Source organism: Heloderma suspectum, chromosome 10 (genome assembly GCF_057233095.1).
Source record: "Heloderma suspectum isolate Gila_16-S chromosome 10, 16-S_ref, whole genome shotgun sequence".
NCBI lineage: Eukaryota > Metazoa > Chordata > Lepidosauria > Squamata > Helodermatidae > Heloderma > Heloderma suspectum.
This window is the reverse complement of record NC_139467.1, coordinates 20716182-20734953: the sequence shown is the minus strand read 5'-3', so window position 1 is coordinate 20734953 and position 18772 is coordinate 20716182. Positions and strand designations below refer to the sequence as shown.

The following is an 18772-nucleotide window of genomic DNA, read 5'->3' as shown; positions in this document are numbered from 1 at the left end:
GTGAAAATACTGCTGGTGCTGGTGACCTATTTGCTTCATCCCGTTCGTGCCACCCCCTAAGTTTTTTTTTTTTTAATGTTGGGGAAATTTGCACATTTCTGGGACTGGTAAGTAAATGGAAGGGAAATATACACCAATTTCATGGCTGGTAAGTCACTGGAGGTGACATTTGTTCACATTTAAAGGCTGGAAGTAAATGGAGCAGAAATTTGCACACTTGCAGTAACGGCATTTAGGCACGCAAATTTTTCCTCCGTTTACTTCCCAGCCATTAAACTGGCATGTATTTCTCAGTCCAAAAAATTGCAGAAATATTCCCAACAGTTAAAAAAAAAATCTTTATGGAGGTGGCAGAACGGGACAGAGCAAATGAGGCAGCAGTACCAGCAGTACTTAACCCCCCCCATGGGGCCCCATTCATTCTGCCCCATTCAGATGCCTTCTCAGGGTTTTTTCTAGAACTGTCAGGGGACCACAGTAACCTCAGCAGTAAGTGCTCCAAATTGGATCAAATTTTCTCGTCTTTTTGGATTGCTTACCTTTGTCTTTGGAAAATTAATGCAAAAGTACAATCAAGCAAACATGCTACTCCGGGACCGGCAGAAGGAGGAGTCTTGCGACTCTGGGGAAGTCAGGGGGATGCAGTGCTAGCCTGCCCTGTGGCTGCTGGAGCTGCCGTGTGACTCCTGATGTCATCCCACATCCTGCTCGGGCACCAGGCTATGAGGCAACTTCTTTGCAGATCCTCATAGCTGCATGCTTTATCCAGAGGTCAGGCTTGTAAAACCATCATCACCAGCATGTGGGGCTTTGCTGTTTCCATTTTCTGCCTGTTTATGGGTGAGTGTGGCTTTAGGTGTTTTTTAACAGATTGGAGTGTGAACTTGGGGTCCCCTTCTGTGCACCCTTGCATGTGTTCTCCATGGCTCTAGAAGAGGGGTGGGGAACATCAGGCCTGGTGGTGAAATCCAGCCCTCTGGGGGTACCAATCTGACTCTCCACCATCCCCAGTAGGCCACGCCCCTTCCTGTGGCCCCACCCCTTCCCTCCAACCACTGCTCTTGTGGTGGTTAGCTGGCTTTTGTGTAGTTCCCCCCCCCTATTCTAAAAGGTTGAAATGCCTCTCCTGAGGCTTAGTTCTTGGCAGTGAGAGCTTCAAGCTCAGATATGCTGGTGGTCTTGGCCCAGCCCTTTTGCCTTCAGCTCCACCCACCACTGGAATACAACCCCACAGAACATCTCTGAAATGGAATTTGGCCCTCAGGCTGAGGGAAGCTCTCCACCCCTGCTCTAGAACTCCCCCCCCCAAAGCATCCCTCTCCTTCTCCCCACTTGGCTTGCTCTTTGTAGGAGAGCCAGTTCATCAAAATCACTCAACTTCCAAAGGAGAAATAGGTGGGCTTGTTCATCCGGAGAGGGGTGGAGCTCACTGGCTGAGCACATGCTGGAAGGGTCCCAGATCCAGTCATTGGCACTGTCAGTTATTAGAAGAGCGGTTCCCAATGGCGGGTCTCCAGATGTTGTTGGACTACAACTCCCATCACTTCCAACCAATGGACATGCTGGCTGAGGATGGGGGGGGTGACATCCAGCATCATCTGGGGACCCAAAGTTAGGAACCACTGAAAGGATCTCAGGTAGCAGGGCTTTGAAAGACCCAGTGGAGCTGTGAATCCACTCTGTGAATCCACTCTGGGTTTCAGTCAGAACCATCCAGAACTCTAAAGGAGCTATCCAAGATGCTGAAACCTATCCTCAAAATGGGTTCAGTGCCTTGGATAGCTCCTTTAGAGTTCTGGGTGGTTCTGACTGAAACTCAGAATGGATTCACAGCCCCACCAGCCTCCACTAGCTTTGCAGGTTATCTCTGCTTGCTGTGCCCCAACAAGACCTTGAACATCAAGCAAAAGCACCTTGCCTATCCTGCGTGCGAAGGAAGGGTCTATGCACTATGCGCACCATCTGGAAATCTTTTGCCACAGCCTGCATGTGGCAGTTGTGATGTGCTCAATACATGTAGTATTCCCACTGCATGGAGGGTTGCTGATTCTGCCACCACAACTGGGAATGTCTCCCCATGTGGCAGGAACTACTACCTGTCTGTCAGCCTCTCAACATGCTACAGCTGTCAGATGGAAGTAGCTTCTTGCAAGCTTGTACTGGTGAGGCAGACCAGCATCAGGGGTTGGCACCACTGGGCATAGGCCAAGGGCCACACCCCAGCAGGGGGGACACTTCCAATCCCTGGAGCTTCTTAGCCTCCTCAACTGCCCTCTCCAAGCAAGAGAGTGACGAGAGGAGGAAGGATACCTCATCTTCTCCCCCTGTGTTGTCATGCAAACTGGTCCAGAGCACAGGGAAGCGAATGCATGACTGGTAAGGAGGAGATGAATGTGCTCAGAGCGGGAGGCCCACTGACAGTTTCTGTTCTTTTCTGTTCAATTTTATTGTGTTGGCATTGACAATCAGCCATTTGCAAAACAGCAAACCAGTCCATAAAGCTAAAACATATTTGACTAAAATATAGCCACTGGTTACATCCAGAAAAACAACAGTGCCTAAAATTTAATATTTCAGACCTAAGGCCGAACCATCTTGGCTTGTCTTACATTGAACTAAGCACAATTTGGGGGGGTTGAATTCAAAGCCCCTAGTCTCACTTTCAGAGCAGAATTAATATATTTCACCATTCAAAAAGCAGCATAATAATCCAATCCATTTAATAACATAAGCACCTTATCCCTTGATTCCAACCCCTTCTTCTTTAGGAGTGAAAAAGTATATTTGAGTCTCAAGTCATCATGTTTAGCACATTATAGCAGAAGGTGAATTTGATCTTCTACTATCTTGCAACCGAATGGACATAGCATAGCCGACATGGCCTGAAGGCAACTTGCCCAAGACTGAGCTTCTTCAGATGTCCTGCAAATCCTTTCCATTTAGGCTACCTTTCTGAGGCCCCAGCAGAGTCTGGCTCAAGAGTTCCCTCCATCTAGGTGGGACAATGTGGCATAGGTTGTGAGAGCATCACCAACTGTGTCTGTCTCTGTACCCTCCAGCCCCCTGCATTGTCTCTGTGAGAGGATTCCCTTTGATTTCAGTATTTCTCCCCCCCAACCCCCCCTGAGTATTTTTGTTCTGTTTTGTCGTTGTTCAGTCGTTCAGTCGTGTCCGACTCTTCGTGACCCCATGGACCAGAGCACGCCAGGCCTTCCTGTCCTGCGCTCTCTCCCGGAGCGTGCTCAAGTCCATATTCATTGCATCGGTGATGCTATCTAGCCATCTCATCCTCTGCCGTCCCCTTCTCCTTTTGCCTTCAGTCTTTCCCAGCATCAGGGTCTTTTCCAGGGAGTTTTCTCTTCGCATTAGGTGGCCAAAATATTTGAGCTTCAGTTTCAGTATCTGTCCTTCCAATGAGCACTCAGGGCTGATTTCCTTTAGGATGGACTGATTTGACCTCCTTGCAGTCCAGGGGACTCGTAAGAGTCTTCTCCAGCACCACAGTTTGAAAGCATCAATTCTTCGGCGCTCAGCCTTCCTTATAGTCCAGCTCTCACAGCCATACATTACTACTGGGAAAACCATAGCTTTAATTAGACAGATCTTTGTCGGCAAGGTGATGTTTCTGCTTCTTACTATGCTGTCTAGGTTTGCCATAGCTTTCCTCCCAAGGAGCAAGCGTCTTTTAATTTCATGGCTACAGTCACCGTCGGCGGTCCTGTTTAGGAATGATCAATTACAGGATAATCTTTGGCTGTACCATATGCCAGGGGTGAGAAACATTTGGCTCTCTAGATGTTGGTGGAATGCCATTCCCCTCAGCCCTTGGCAGAATAGACAATGGTGAGGGATGATGGGAATTGCAGTCCACCAATGTGTGAAGGCCTACATGTTCCCATCCTTGCCATATGCTCTTCTAAGAACATTACACTGAGAGCCTGGGCTGCGGTCAAAACGATAAACTTATAAGGTTCTTTAAAGTACCGTATGAATATATGTAATGAATGGGTCTATATGTATCAAATATAAATACCAATTTTGATGCCCTAAGTATAATTCAACTTAAAACAAAATATGTGAGAGGGTTGCCTTTGATCTGAGTGATAGGAGGGCTCTGTCTAAAGTATTTAGTATATTAGGGGGCAATCCTATGCATGTTTAGACAGAAAAAAGCTCCTACAACTCCCAGCATGCCCCAGCCAGCCATGGATGGCTGGGAGTTGTTGGACTTTTTCTGTCTAACATGCACAGGATTACACACTTAGTAAAGCAAAGGGCACATGGGATAACCAAATTGTTCATATGGGGCCCCATAGTTGGCTCACAGTGGCCAAGAGCATTGGGACATCCATTGGCTCAAATTTCAGCTCACACATTTACTGTGTATGAGCTGTGGTGCTGTCAGGGGTTGGGGTTGGGTCAGACCTCCAGGGCCCTATTCACTAGAATGAGCAGCCCCCCCCCACACCAGAGCCGGCTTAACACATGTTGAACTAAACAAAGTCACATTATGTGCATTCCAGTCTCAGCCCCCCCCAATACCATTAAGTCCAGAGTCTTAAAACTCACTGAGTGCGCAATCCTATGCATTTCTCTGTCTAAACATGCATAGGATTGCACCCGAAGTGTACCAGGGTTCATGGGGTGATCTCAGCCCCACCCCCATCTGTACTAAGAAGAGAACAATACAGGGTAACCTGTATTATCAGGATTACTGAGGTATTATTGATTGCATTCTGCTTGGCTTCCAGGGAGCTCACGGCAACAAACACAACCCTCCCCCCCTTTTATCCTTACAACCACCCCTGTGAAGTAAGTTAGGCCTGTTAGGAAGGCCCCGAAGACCTACGTCTTTACTCTGGCCTTCCCCTGTTTATGTTTGATTGAACTGTTCTGCTCTACAGCTGCAATTACACTGTAGGTTTTTTAGTAATGTTTTGTTGCTGGTGTTTCTTTTCTGAATGCCTGCCGCCTTGTTATTGTACCTTTTTTATTATATGAATGTTCTTGTGGTGAGCTGCTTTGGGAGGGCTTCTTCCTTGAAAGGTGGCATAGAAATATTATACACACACACACAGGTTGAGACAGCATGACTGACACAAAATCAAGCCTTCTGGGTAGTGAATGCGTGTAGATTTAAACTCTGGTGCCACTATCTAAGCCCAGCACTCTAACTGCTAGGCTATACTGCCTGTCTTGAGACAATGCACATGAACTATTGTGACTGCTCAAGAAAAGTGTTACATACATGCTAAGCAGCATATTAGCCAATGTGGTGTAGTGGAGAGCCAGTATGGTGTAATGGCTGGAGTGCTGGACTGGGAGTCGGGAGATGTGCGTTCTAGTCCTTACTCGGCCATGGAAGCTCACTGGGTGACTTTAGGCCAGTCACTGACTCTCAGCCCAACCTACCTCACAGGGTTGTTGTTGTGAGGATATAACAGAGAGGAGGAGGATTATGTATGCCGCTTTGGGTTCCTTAAGGAGGAAAAAGGTGGGATATAAATGTAATTTTACTACTACTACTACTACTAGTACTACTAATAATGCCAACTGATGTCTGTTTTGCATTGATCTGGCTGCGTAAACCTAAGATTTTGCAAAAAGGACGTGGGCCTATGTTAAGGGGCGGAGGGAAGAGGGCCCCTTTTCAAAGCTGTTTCCTTAAAGGGTTTGCCTGAGTCTCAGAGGAACTGAAACTGATGGCTGCAGAATCTGTGTGTCCGGTGAGAGGAAGGGGGGTGAGACTGCAAGACAGTGTTGCAAGAGGAAGTAGCAGCTGATAGGAAAGTGATCTGCAGTGGAACCACACGGCCCTCTGTTCTTGTCTTCACACAATCCACAATCCCAAATGACCCACGGAACACTATTTCAATTATTTATCCGACGGATGATTTGAGTTCCAGTTGGCACCTTTGAGAGCTGCAGATCAAATTGGCTCTCTTTGAAATGCTGACCAAACAAAATCCCAGTCAGAGCATCCACAGCTACAGAGAAACAAGCCTGTACCAGAGGTGGACAACTGTGGAAGATCCAGGGTCCATTTTAGCCTTCAGACTCCCCTCCACCCGCAGCCTGCACTGGGAGGGGGAGAATAAATTTATTTACAAATTTAGATTTTAAAAACCCATCAGTTTGCCATCGAAATTCGGCAGCAAACCACTCCATAGCATTCAATAGTGCTAAGACAGACAAATATATCTTGTTTCCAAGCTACAAATATATAGTGCTAAGACAGACAAATAGTGCTAAGGCAGACAAATATATCTTGTTTCCAAGCTACATTTGTCCATTGTGATTCTCCGTAGCAGCTATGGGGTGCCAAAATGGACAAATGTAGCTGCTACGGAGCTTTGCTGTTTGGTTTTTAAATGTCATTTTGGGGTGCATTGGGGGGAGCAGTCACTGCAGTGGGGGTGGCATGGGCTGCATGCGGCCTAAAGGCAGTGTGTTGCCCACCTCTGAACTATATGTAGCTGTTGGGAGCACCTTCCACATTGCCTGCCGAGCTTAAGCTTAGGGAAGAAGGAGATGAGGGGCTTCTGTTGTGGGAAGGGGTTATTCTGTGATGTCTGCCTGCAGTAATATATCTGTCCTCTTTCCTGCCCCCTCTCCCTTCCTTACAGGAAGCACAGCTGCTGGGCAAACAGGTGAGCGATTTCAGTAATCAAGAAATCATGACGTGATTGTTTTAAATAGGACACCTTTTCAATGAATTACTCACCAATATGGAAATACCCATCCCTCTTTTTTACCTTTTTTTTTTTTTTACCTTACCTGGCCCTGCCATTAGGCAGAGGGAGGCAGTTGCCTCAGGCCCCAGATGCTGGGTGAGGTGGAGGGAGCAGTGGTGGAAGCCCCCTGGCTGTTCCCCTCTGCTGGAGGACAGTTTTGCTGCCGGAGACAAAGAGCAAGATGGCACCCCTCCCATTTCAGGTACAAAAGCTGGCAGATGAATCTGTCTTTAACACTGATGATGGGACAGCTCCCTCCACTGCCCCTGAAGGCAGCAGGACAACTGAGGAGGAGCAGAACATTCCATGTGGTGCACCAGTCTCTCCTCCAACACCCTGTTGCCTCTTCTCAGCATCTACCACCTGAGACAACTGCTTTCTCTGCCTAACGGTTGGGCTGGCCCCGGAGGACAGAGCTGTATGTTCCAGGCAGCCTACCCCACTCCCCCTAAGCTACCGTGTTGCCCTCAGGTGAGGTGGAAGAGGCAGTCCCATCGCCAGTGTTGAAGTAAGGTTCAGCTGCTGGTCCTGTCAGCTTCTGTAGGTGGAATGGGAGGGGGTGCCATCTTGTGTTTCACCTCAGGCACCAAATGTCTTGGGCTGGTCCTGCCATGCATGCAATAACAGCTCTTATTTGTGAATGCGCACTTCAAAACCCATGTGTTCCCGCACTACCACTACCACCACCACTACCACCAGCTCATCCTGTAACATTCAAGACCGAATGGGAAATTTGCATTGAGATCAAATGTTTTTTGAATTGGGATGAGTCATCTCATTTTGCATTTGAGCAAATATTCCAGTGCTATTTGTCATGGGAACTACTATGCACCACCTCTCTGTTTCAGTTAATTATAAATAAGAGGGAGAGAGAGAAAGAGAGAAATCAGAAGAAGCTGCTTGCCCACGGCTCCGCTTCTTTGGATGGAACTCCTGTACACATATGCACATACACATTCCCTGACATGGGAGGGACTGTAGCTCAGTGGCAGAGCCCCTGCTTTGCATGCGGAAGGTCCCAGGTTCAATCCCTGGCATCTCCTGGTAGGGCTAGGAAGGAATCTTGCCTGAAACCCTGCAGAGCTGCTGCCAGACAATATCAACAATACTGGTCTAGATGGATCTATGGCCTGACTCAGTATAAGGCAGCGTCCTATGTTCCTGTGTTGAGACACACTGACACACATAGTGCCAGAGGACAGAAATGGAGCTGCAACCTGGAATCCTTAGGCTATGCAAACTGATGTATTGCAGTGTCCAGATGCCAGAGCAAAGGGTCCCTGTATCTTTAACTGCTGTAAAGAAGAGGTTATTATAGCGAGTGCTGGTTTCCTCCCCTGCCCCTTGCATTAATCTTTTTGCATCCTTAACGTGCCAGCCTGCACCTGCCGACATTCCTTTTACAACATAACTGGCAACTCTGAAGTGGACTTTCACGTTATAAATGTAACTGCTGCTCTCCCAAACATTCTCTGGGGCTGAGCAAAAATGGCCTTCCAAAATACTCCACCCAGTTAGTAAGGGTGGTGACACTGAGAACAATATCAATGACTATTGTTGCAGGGACGACGACAACTCTGCAATGATTTATTGCATGTGGTGGGGGGTGGGACTCAACGTTGACAGCTGTGGCAGAGCAAATTTTGTTTTCTAAAGGGTTTTTTTGTTGTTGCTCTGGCCATAAGTTGAAGCAGTGGCCACACCCGAGTTTCCCTGTTGGCAGCCCTGCCGCCATTTTGCATCCCTCACAATTAGGGATATTAGAGAAATCTGCCATGGATTCAAAATGAGGCCGGATTCTTTGGAATCTGGCCTCAGGAATCTGCGGTGGATTGGCCCCACTTACCACCTCTCCTGGAGGATTCTGCATGGGACGGCACGGCTGCCTCTGCGCCAATCGCCATTGAAAAAAAAGGCGATTGGCGGGATGTCCCCATAGACTTATATGCAAAATAGAGCCGTGAATCTTGTGTATAAGTCTATGTAGACTTATACGCAAGATTTATGGCTTTAAAAAAAAAAAATGATGATTGGCAGGATATGTCCATAGACTTATATGCAAAATAGAGCCATGAATCTTGCGTATAAGCCTATGGACACATAGACCTTTACACAAGATTCACAGCTATATTTTGCATATAAGTCTATGGGGACATCCTGCCGATCGCTTTTTTTTTTTTTTAATGGCGATTGGCACGGAGGCGAAGGGCTCTGGTTGCAGGTAAGCGGCGGCCCTCGGCTCTGCAGAATCCTCACAGAGCGGAGACGCTCTGCAAGGATTCCGGAGGGGAGGAACAGATCGCCTCCCTCCCCCCCACCGTGGATTCCCCACCAGAACAGATGGTGGGGAATCTGTACATCCCTACTCACAAATGCCTTGGAAATAAGTTTTGTTCTGAGGCATTGTGGGGAAAGATGGTGTGTTGTCCCCCCTGCCCCCATGGCAGAGATTATTCATTGAATGTTTGACAAAAATGGCCCGCTTTTTTGAGTTGGAGGCTGGAAAAAGAAAATTCTCTGACAATTTTATGGGAAAAAAGTCTTCTGAGAAATTTTGGCCCAACTCTACTCATTCAGGCCTGTATAGCCCCATATCAGGGACAACTTGGCACCAAATGGTGACACAGTGCCCTCTGCCTATGCTCTGGGAGCACTGCGCTTTGACTTGTATGGGACCAAAAAAGCTGGTTGCATTCAGGGCTGGTTTTCCCCACACCTACCTGTCATACACAGGGGATTATGAAGACTGTTACCACATCACTCCAACCATCATGATTGGAATTGTAGCTGCAGATATTCTTCTCACCATGCTCCTCCTCATCCCTGTCTATTACTGCACTCGTCGGAAAGGCAGAAAAGAGAGCAACAATGGTAAGGTTGTGGAACAAGAGATGATAAAGAGATGCGATTGTGTTAATCAGGGGCTCAACAGAGACGATGGCTTTTATGCACGTGATACATACTCTTAGGGCCCCTTGTGGTTTATCACTGTTGCTTCAAGAGAATGGAATGCTTGCCACATATCCACCTGTTTAAGGGCAACATCCTATGCATGTCTAGACCGAAAAAAAGTCCTTCAGTTCCCAGCATTCCCCAGCCAGCAAGGCTGGCTGGGGAATGCTGGGAACTGAAGGACTTTTTTTCGGTCTAGACATGCATAGAATTGCAGCCTACCAGTCTTTTCAGACTCAAAGACTCCAGTTCCCCTTGCAACATCCGATGAAGTGGGTTGTAACCCACGAAAGCTCATACCAAGTTATTATCTGAAGAACAACTCAAACAGAGTCTATATTTGTTCTACACTTTAGCCTTGAAGACCCTTGATTGGTCTTTGACTTTTGTTTTTCGTTTCACCCAATTGTATACCTTTACTGTAGGTCATTTCATTTGTTTTTACAGAAAAGCAGATATAAATATGATACTAACTTAATTATGCCCACCTGCCACGAAGCAGATTATTGTAAAGCTGTTTCAGGACAGCATTAAAACAAACAAACAAAAATCAAATCCGGGATGCTTCTGACTGATAGGGACAATTAACAGGCACATACATATGACATTTCTTCTCCAAATTCCTGATCAGATCTGTGTTCTCTTCACTGTCTCCCTCACCCAAACATGCTCTACTTATTCCCATTGACTGCCCCATTTGAGTTCCCCCATTTCCTGCTCTTCATTACTTTTCGCTGACAGGGTGACCACTTGCAAAAACCCCTTTATGGTTGTATGGAAGAGAGGATTTCAGCAGAAGTAGCTTTTCTCCACCCAGTGATGCTATGAAATGAGAAGTGGCATCTGCCAAACTTCCCTCTCCTATGCAATTATTAAAAGTCCAGATGTCCATCATCTGGTCACCTGTATTGAGTGTGGTCTGTCAGATAGTGCTGAACTAGGGCATGAGAAACATAGCATGAGAAAACTCCCGCATTGGGCCATAGATTCATTGAGTGTTCTTGGGCAAGTCTCCATCTCCTGGCCTCAGTTTTCCATCTATGAAATGGGCACAGTAGTGATCTATCCCACTGGACTCTTGTATGGCCAGTCAAGATGAAGATTTTTTAAAAATTATCAGTTAATTTAAATCCATACATTTATGAAACTGCCCATTGTATAGTACTGATGCTGAGGTGTTATTTAAAATTATCATTATCATCATCATCAAATCCAGGACATAAAACAAAAACAGGGCAGCTGGTAATAACAGCCATGTGTCAACCTTTTCTGATCTTCACACCCCCTTTCAGGCCTAATGGTAAATCCTTCCATCTTTCTACAGATGAAAAGAATAATTACATCAACATGATTGGAAACCATAAATGAGATACCTTCTCATCCGAATCTCACCACAAATATCTACACTAGACATGACCAGAATCAGCACTTCTTATATCACAGAAATTTGTGGGTGGGTAGGTGGGTGGGAGGGATTCCATGGTGGGGGGACCATATCCCCCGAAGCCTGACATTTTGGGGTTTTCTGGCTGTGAAAGAGCAGGAGGAGAACGGCTGTGGTTTTGAAGAAGCGAAAGCTGCCTTAATGGGCTCTTAAGTTCTTGTCTTTCCTTGATCCATATTTAGCAAAATTGGCTCTGGCTGTGTAGGCCAATCAGCCTGCTTGTGCCTGGCTGCTAGCCTACAACTCCCATTATGATGGATGTGGATGATGGGAGTTGTAGTCCAGCTGTCCAGGTTCCCTTTTGTCCCTGCTGAACTTCAAATAGCCAAATCAAAACACAGACAAGAGGCTTCTATCCACTGCTCTTTAATCCTTTTACTTCAGTGGGTCATACAGATGCAAATTGTCAGTGGCTCTCAGTCTACAAAGGAAAAGCCTTCAGGGAGTTCAGAGGGAAGCTACGAAGGTTGAAAGCTGCCCACCATTTGAGAAATACCAGGCACGCTTTCCTAACTTAAGTGGTAGGGGGGATCTCCCTCTATCTTGTGAGGTCTCTACATGTAGGTGTTCCTGCCGGGCCAATCAGGCAGATCGCCTAACCTCCACCCCTGCCATCTCTCTCTTGGCTCTGCATCTGCACCTGGCATCTGAGAATTCAGGCTCTCCAAGCCCCACCTCTCCCTGTTCGCTATCTCTCACAGGGGTGTGTGAAGAGAGGCCCTCTCCATCCAGCTGGACTATTGAAACCTGAGGAGTCTGTTTCTCCCTTTCTGGAAGAGTCTGGGAAAGTTCCTCCCCCACGTTTTGCGGTTCCTCTTCGGAATCGGAGCTACTCTGCCACTGCCTATGCTCAGAGGCACCCCTGACACCAGCAACATCTGGGGACCCAAAGTTGGGAAAGGGTGTTCTAAAGAATCCCAAGAACAAGATTTTGAAAGCTGCTTCTCCAGGAAGACGGCCATCAAGCCTTGTAGCACTTAGAGACTAACAGATTTGTTTTGTTCACAAGCTTTCACGCCACAAGAAAACTGTTTCTTTCAGGTGCCATAAGACTGCACCAATTCTGTTGCAAAAGAATGCACAACTAATGCACAACTACCCCACTGGTCAGTGGAGGCTGGTGGCTCCGATTTTGGTGGGCCTATGCACCCATTCTGGGTTCCGCACTTTGGATAGCTCCTTTAGAGATCTGGCTGGTTCTGACTGAAACCCAGAATGGATTCACAACCCACCAAAATCAAAGCCACCGGCCTCCACGGCCACTGGTATTTGCCATTGCTCTCGGAAGATTCTTCCAGGGTAAGGGCTGTAGCTCAGTGGTAGAGCTTATGCTCAGCATGCAGAAAGTCCCAGGTTCAATCCCTGACACATCCAGTAAAAAAAGAATCAGGTAGCAGGATATGGTAGAGACTCTTACTTGACACTCTGAAGAACCTCTGCCAACTAGAGTAGGTGATACTGGGTGAGATGGACAAATAATCATACAGTGGTTATTTTTTCTGTGTTCTGTACAGCACCTAGCCTGTGGTTAATGCTAAATAAACATTAAACAATAGCATTTGTATAGGCAATAACTATGGGTTGTATCCGATGTTAGTCTAACTTAATTCCCATTTATTTCAGTGGCTCTACTCTTGTTGGGCTAACACTGAATACAACCCAGTATTAGCACTGTTAATAGAAACGCTAATAGTATGAATGCTGGTACATGGATTCTGGTTTGGCATCCCTTGACATATTTATTGCTGACATGATGTGGGAGTGGTTGAGGGGAGGTGAGCAAATGCCTATCTGGGAATGCTGTTGGTAGAATCTACAAAGAGTTTGCCAGTGAAAAGCTAATTTTTCCTATAATGAAATATGGGATAATGGGCAATAGAACCAGCCAAATTTGCTGAAACTGGTTAATCTCTGAAGATCTGTCCTCAGCCTTTTAACCAAATTATCGGTTGAGTGTAAAACCTAAACTGACTTGTGATTTGCTTTCTTTGTAATGTACAAATGTAACCAGTTGAGTCATACAGCTGACCCCTGTCACAAATCTTTTCAATAAATCCTTTAGAATGAGGCTGGGGGGTTGTTGTGTGTGTGCAGTACAAACATTGCTATATGCCATCTCTCTGAAAAGATAAGATCATGAGAAGAACCCTGACAGATCAGACCAAAGGCCATCTAGTCCTGCATTCTGCTTTTTGAAGTCATCGGCCAGAGAAATGATTGGTGATGAGCGTTACAACCTTGCCGTTTCTCCGACTGGTGCAGCTATTCCCCCTGAACCCTCAAGAGGGCAGCGCCTAATACGCCAGTGGTGATAATTTGCATTCAGCTTGTCTTCACTTCAAATGTGAAGCTTGCAAATCATGATACTGCCATTTCTTCTGCAGGAAGGGAAACATCTTGTGTGGGATTTAGCAGTTAATCCCTCTCCACAATGTGCTGAATGATCTGGGGTGTATTTAGTAGGGATGTTGGAGAAATCCTCCATGGACCCCAGTGAGGCCGGATTCTATTGAATCCGCCCCCCCCCCAAGTCCGTGGAAGATCAAATCGCCTACCTTTTCTTCCAGCATGAAGTCCTGCTCCCTGCTGCCTGCCCCGAAGACCCAGCGATATGACTGCCATGGCCGTATCGCCGGACTGCGGACGCAAATGGTGTCCGCTACGCCATTTGCGTCCCTGCTCTCTAACATGATAGGCTACGTAAATCTTTACCTAGCCTATCATGGTAAAGTGCAGGGATGCAAATGGCATAGTGGATGCCATTTACATCCCTGCTCTTTACTGTGATAGGCTATGTAAATCTTTACGTAGCCTATCATGGTAAAGTGCAGGGATGCAAATGGCGTCCGCTACGCCAGACGCCATTTGCAGGTGCAGACCATCCCCGGCTGGCCCCAGCTGGCCCTGGCTGGCCCTGGCTGGCGGCCCCGCAGACTTGCCGTGGAGCGGAGCCAGCCTGGGAGGATTCCAGGTGGAGGACCGGATTGCCTCCACCCCGGTGGACCCCCCAGTGGACCCAGGTAAGTGGGGTACACCCCTAGTATTTAGCACATACAATCCGAAGGTGAAAATGAACATTGCAAGTAGGGAGGGAGGGTGATGGTAGTGGTGGGGAGCAATTTGTTCAGTTCACTTTTTAATGCAAACCTACCTAATTTTGCACTTTCAAACCTCTACCGCAAACCGTACTTCTGTTATCCTTCAAAATCCACACTTCTTCTCCAAATTTTGTGACAGAGTTCTCCAATAAAACTTTTGTACAAAAATGTGCATATTAGGGAAAATAATGTTAAAAAGGCACTGTATTGCATGCAGAAATGCATGTGTTAGGAGAAATGCACATAAAATTGTGTATGCACGTTTTGTGCAAACTTTTTTTTTTTAATCTTAAAGTGAGGTGGAAATGGGATGAGCTGAACTTAAGGTTGGAAAAATGAGAACTGAGAGAAACCAAAACTCACAGATTTGTCCATCCCTAAACCAATTTGTCTGCCTCCTGAAGAAGGGCTTTCAGAGGTCCAGAAATTTCAGCATCAGGAGTTCAAAGTGGTGCTTGAAATTCTGATTCTTGGAAATCCAAAACAGAGCTTCATAAAGACAACTCCTCCAAAGGAATTGGTGATGGGAAAAAATGGCTTTGAACTTTGTAGTCCTCATGGAAGCCAATGTACAACATCCCTGTCAGGTGCCCAAGTTGCACATGGTCAAAAAAAGGGAAATGCATCTCCCACCCAAAGGCAACAAAAGAGGGCATGGATTTGCACAAAATTAGCATATGCTAATTTTTATGTATAAATGCAAATTTTTTAGAAAATAATAATTTAAATAGAAATGTGGTGCATCTCACCAGCATGGAGTAGACTGTGACCAGGTGACCTGTATGGCCTACCTGCCTGCTCAGTCTGCTCTCCAGATGCTAACAACTGCTGATGCGCAACTTCAAGCCTTCTGCTCTGCTCTCCTTTCTTAGGGTTCTTTATCTTTAAACTGGATTTGGACTGGGCAGCTCCTCTAATAATAGAGGACACCTTCAAATAGAACACTGTCCTCCGCAAAGTAGGGCAGATGGCCATCCTAATTAAAACATGATGACATTAAAAACAGCAGCAGTTAAACCAATGCGGAGCACCATGCATGAAGAGGTAGTTGGATATAATAATAAAAAGGTTTTCAGCTTGAGATGGAGAATGTGGAGAATATGGTGGACGTTTGGCTGGATGCTGCTGGGCTGAGCAGTGGGATCAATAGTAGTAGTAGTAGTAGTAGTAATAATATCTTTGGCAGACTGGTTTTCAAGTTTACTGGCTTTTCAGCCCTCCTAGCCTACAATGGAGGCTGGTGTCTCCGATGACAGTGGGGCTGTGAATCCTCTCAGGAGACAGCTACAGAGTGGTGGGGTGTGTGTGCTGCACTGTTGGCTATCTGTCCTTGACAGCTGACTGGGGAGGAGGAGGAGCGCCCCCGTCACTAGCCATTGCCTGCTCACAAGGAGGAGACAGCTAGTGAGTGGCGGGGATATGCACCTCGCCTCCTCCGCCTGTCTGGGCAATTCACAGCGCTTTTTGCATATAAGTCTATGTGCACACATAGACTTATATGCAAAAAGTACTGTGAATCACCCATATACTCAAGATTCACAATGCTTTTTGCATGTAAGCCTATGTGCACATAGACTTCCAATCGCCATGTTTTTTAAAAACACGGTGATTGCGGTGGAAGAGAAGGGACCGGCGAGCGGAGCAGGTGCTGGGAGATGGGGGATGGGTAACAGCACCGGAAGGATCTCTGTCTTTGAAATGCAGCCGTTTTTCTCCAGTTATTCAATCTCCCCTCCTCCTCCACCGCCATCTCTGATTGGAGATTGCTGCGTTACATTCAGTCCTGATTTGGGAACTAGAGTTTGCAATTGACAAACCTCCCTCCCTCCTCCTCCCTTCCCCCCTCCCTCCTCAACCCCTTGCTGAACTTTGCTCAAGTTGATACTTTTGGCACCAGCTATCTGGGTTGCTCAGAACAAATCACTGAGTCGGACGAGGCGCTTTGTATACAATCCGCTTTGATCCGGGGTGCCTTGTTCTTCTTCTGCTCCACCTCGAAAAACATGGAGGCACCTCCAAAGCAGCCCGCTTCGACTTGTAATTTGGGCTTCGGATCGGGGCGGTGCACAGCCCTACTTTTCAGCACTCCTAGCCTACAGTGGAGATGGGTGTCTCTGATGACAGTGGGGCTGTGAATCTGCTCCGGGTTTCAGTCAGAACCAGTCAGAACTTTAAAGGAGTGATCCAAGGTGCCAAACCTAGTTTGGGGATAGGGTACAGCACCTTGGATAGCTTCTTCAGAGCTCTGACTGGGTCTGATAGAAACCCAGAGCGGTTTCACCACCTCATAACATTGGAGCCACCAGCCTCCACTGCTAGCCTGGCCCCATGCCAGAATGCAACGGTACTTGTCATTCCAGGAAAAGAATGGCCAGTTGGCAGTCCTGGGTGGGAGGCTGCTGGAGCCGTGCAAAACGTAGCTGCTTCTTCCTGTTATTCCTAGCATCAGTGGAGCAGTAGCATCCAAAACATACGATTTGTGACCATAAGGGAGCATTCCAATGATGTGTATGCTATGCACATGGTCAGTATGGGCTGAAAGACAAGTGTCAACTCTAGACCAGGGCCGGCGCCAGCAACCAGCATGTGTTGGGAAGTGCCAGGGCCCAACGGGTCTGCTGCTGCTGCTTGCCAGCATCCTTCCCCCCGCCCCCACATTTACTAGAGTGTTTGCCAGCATTGCTCAGCCCAGCACTGTGAACTGAAGTGCCCCCTGAGGCTGCAACTGCTTCCAATCTTCATTTCATTTTGCATTCTGGAAAAATAAAGATGGCCACAAGCTGAGAGTTGCTAGCCTGCTGCCCTAGCAATTAAAAAAAAAAACTTTACAGAATTTTACACAAATTTAGTTGTGGAAAAATACGTAAAATAATGTTAAAAAACTGACCCAAAGTGTGCATTTGTCCCATAGGTAAAGCATGAAAATGCACATGGGGGGGGATTTGCACATTTTGGGGAGGATTTGCACATTCATGCAAGTGCGAATTTGCACAAATCTGGGAAATTGGAAAAAATCTGATTCCTCCAGTGAGCAGACGGTGGAACAAAAAGCACCTGACAATCTGCAAAATGCAGACTGAATGGATTTTACAAGATCCGTATAAAGTGGTTGTGTGAACGTGTGCCTTATTTTGCAATGGGAGCATAGCTCAGTGGTAGGCCACCTGCTCTGAATACAAAAAAGTAAAAGTCCCAGGTTCTTTGGCATCACCAGTTTAAAAGGAACAGATAGCAGAGGGAGGGTGAGACCTCGGCCTGGGACCCTGGAGTAGGGATGTATGGATTCTGTAAAATCCATTCTGTCTGTGTTTTGTGGATTGTCAGGTGCCTTTCGTTCTGTTGCCCGCCCTTCACCGGAATTTATTTTTTTTGTTTTCAAATTCACATTTGCACAAATGTGCAAATTCCCCCAAATGCACATTTTCACACTTTGGCCTATGAGGGGGTAATGCACATTTTTAGCTCTTATTTTTGTGTGTGTGTTTCTCTACAAATAAATTTGCACCAAGTTCGGGAGAGTTAGAAAATTGGTCCACAAGTTGGCAGAGTCCACCCAACAGGGGGAAAAGCCAGTCCCCTGCGGAATCCAAGGGTCAGAGTCATGAAAATCCGAACTCATTTAGTTCCCTTGCAGATTTCTCCAACATGCCTACCCTGGAGATCTACTACCTATGAAAGAAGATAATCCTTCACCAACCAGGTGCCTTCCAGGTGTTGTGGTGGACTTCAACTCCCATGAGCCAGTTGAAGTCCACCAACTGAACTTCAGTTGGTCCAGCATGGCCAATGCTCAGGATCCTGGGAGTTGTAGTCCAAAAGGTTTGGAGGACACCAGATGGGGGAAGACTAGAATAAATAATAGTGCAATCTGTAGACAAATTGTCTGATCTAGGATAAGGCAGCTCACTTTGTTCCTATGATGTTTCTGGGATTGCAGAAGCATGGAAACAATGTGTCCCTTCCAGATACTGTGCAATTGCCCTGCCTCAAATATGGAATGGGAACATACAACCTGCCTTATACTGTGTCAGACCCTTTGCCCATCTAGCCCAGTATCGCTAAACCTGACTGGCAGCAGCTTTCTAGGGTTTCAAACCTGATTCTTTCCTAGCCCTACCTGCAGAAGCTGGGGATTGAACCTGGGACCTTCTGCATGCAAAGCGTGTGCTCTACCACTGAGCTATGGCCCCTTCTGAACATTCTGGGGTGCCCACATGTCATGCTCTTCTTGTAACTTTGCTTCTTCTCTTTCTTCCCATCACTCTCGCACTGCTTCTTCTCTTTCTTCCCATCACAACACATCCATCAAGGAGGGAAAGATGGAATAGCTGCACAACCCCTTTTGTTTGTCAGCACTAGGGACTGTCCATTTGGGAGAGACATCGTTGGCAACAATGGCTTAGCACTGATTTCCCAAATGGCTTGCTGGAGCATGCTAGTGTGATGCCATAAAGACAAAAATAAAAAAAAGAAATGATCAAAGGTTCACGGGAACCCAAAGGGTAGAAGCCAACTAAAGTCCTACTTAGAGTAGACCCACTGAA

The 18772-nt window shown here is 46.8% G+C and overlaps 1 long non-coding RNA gene across 2 annotated transcripts; it reads left to right on the top strand.

Annotated features, from left to right (window-relative positions):
* The first annotated feature begins 748 nt into the window (after positions 1 to 748).
* On the top strand, positions 749 to 13200 carry LOC146337927 (uncharacterized). Of its 2 annotated transcripts, none has more exons than XR_014785125.1 (4): positions 749 to 840; positions 6627 to 6650; positions 9468 to 9605; positions 11011 to 13200. It is a non-coding gene; the product is annotated as an uncharacterized LOC146337927 (long non-coding RNA). The 2 variants fall into 2 exon arrangements; XR_014785124.1 differs by having other exon boundaries at positions 11832 to 13198.
* The last annotated feature ends 5572 nt before the right edge of the window (positions 13201 to 18772 follow it).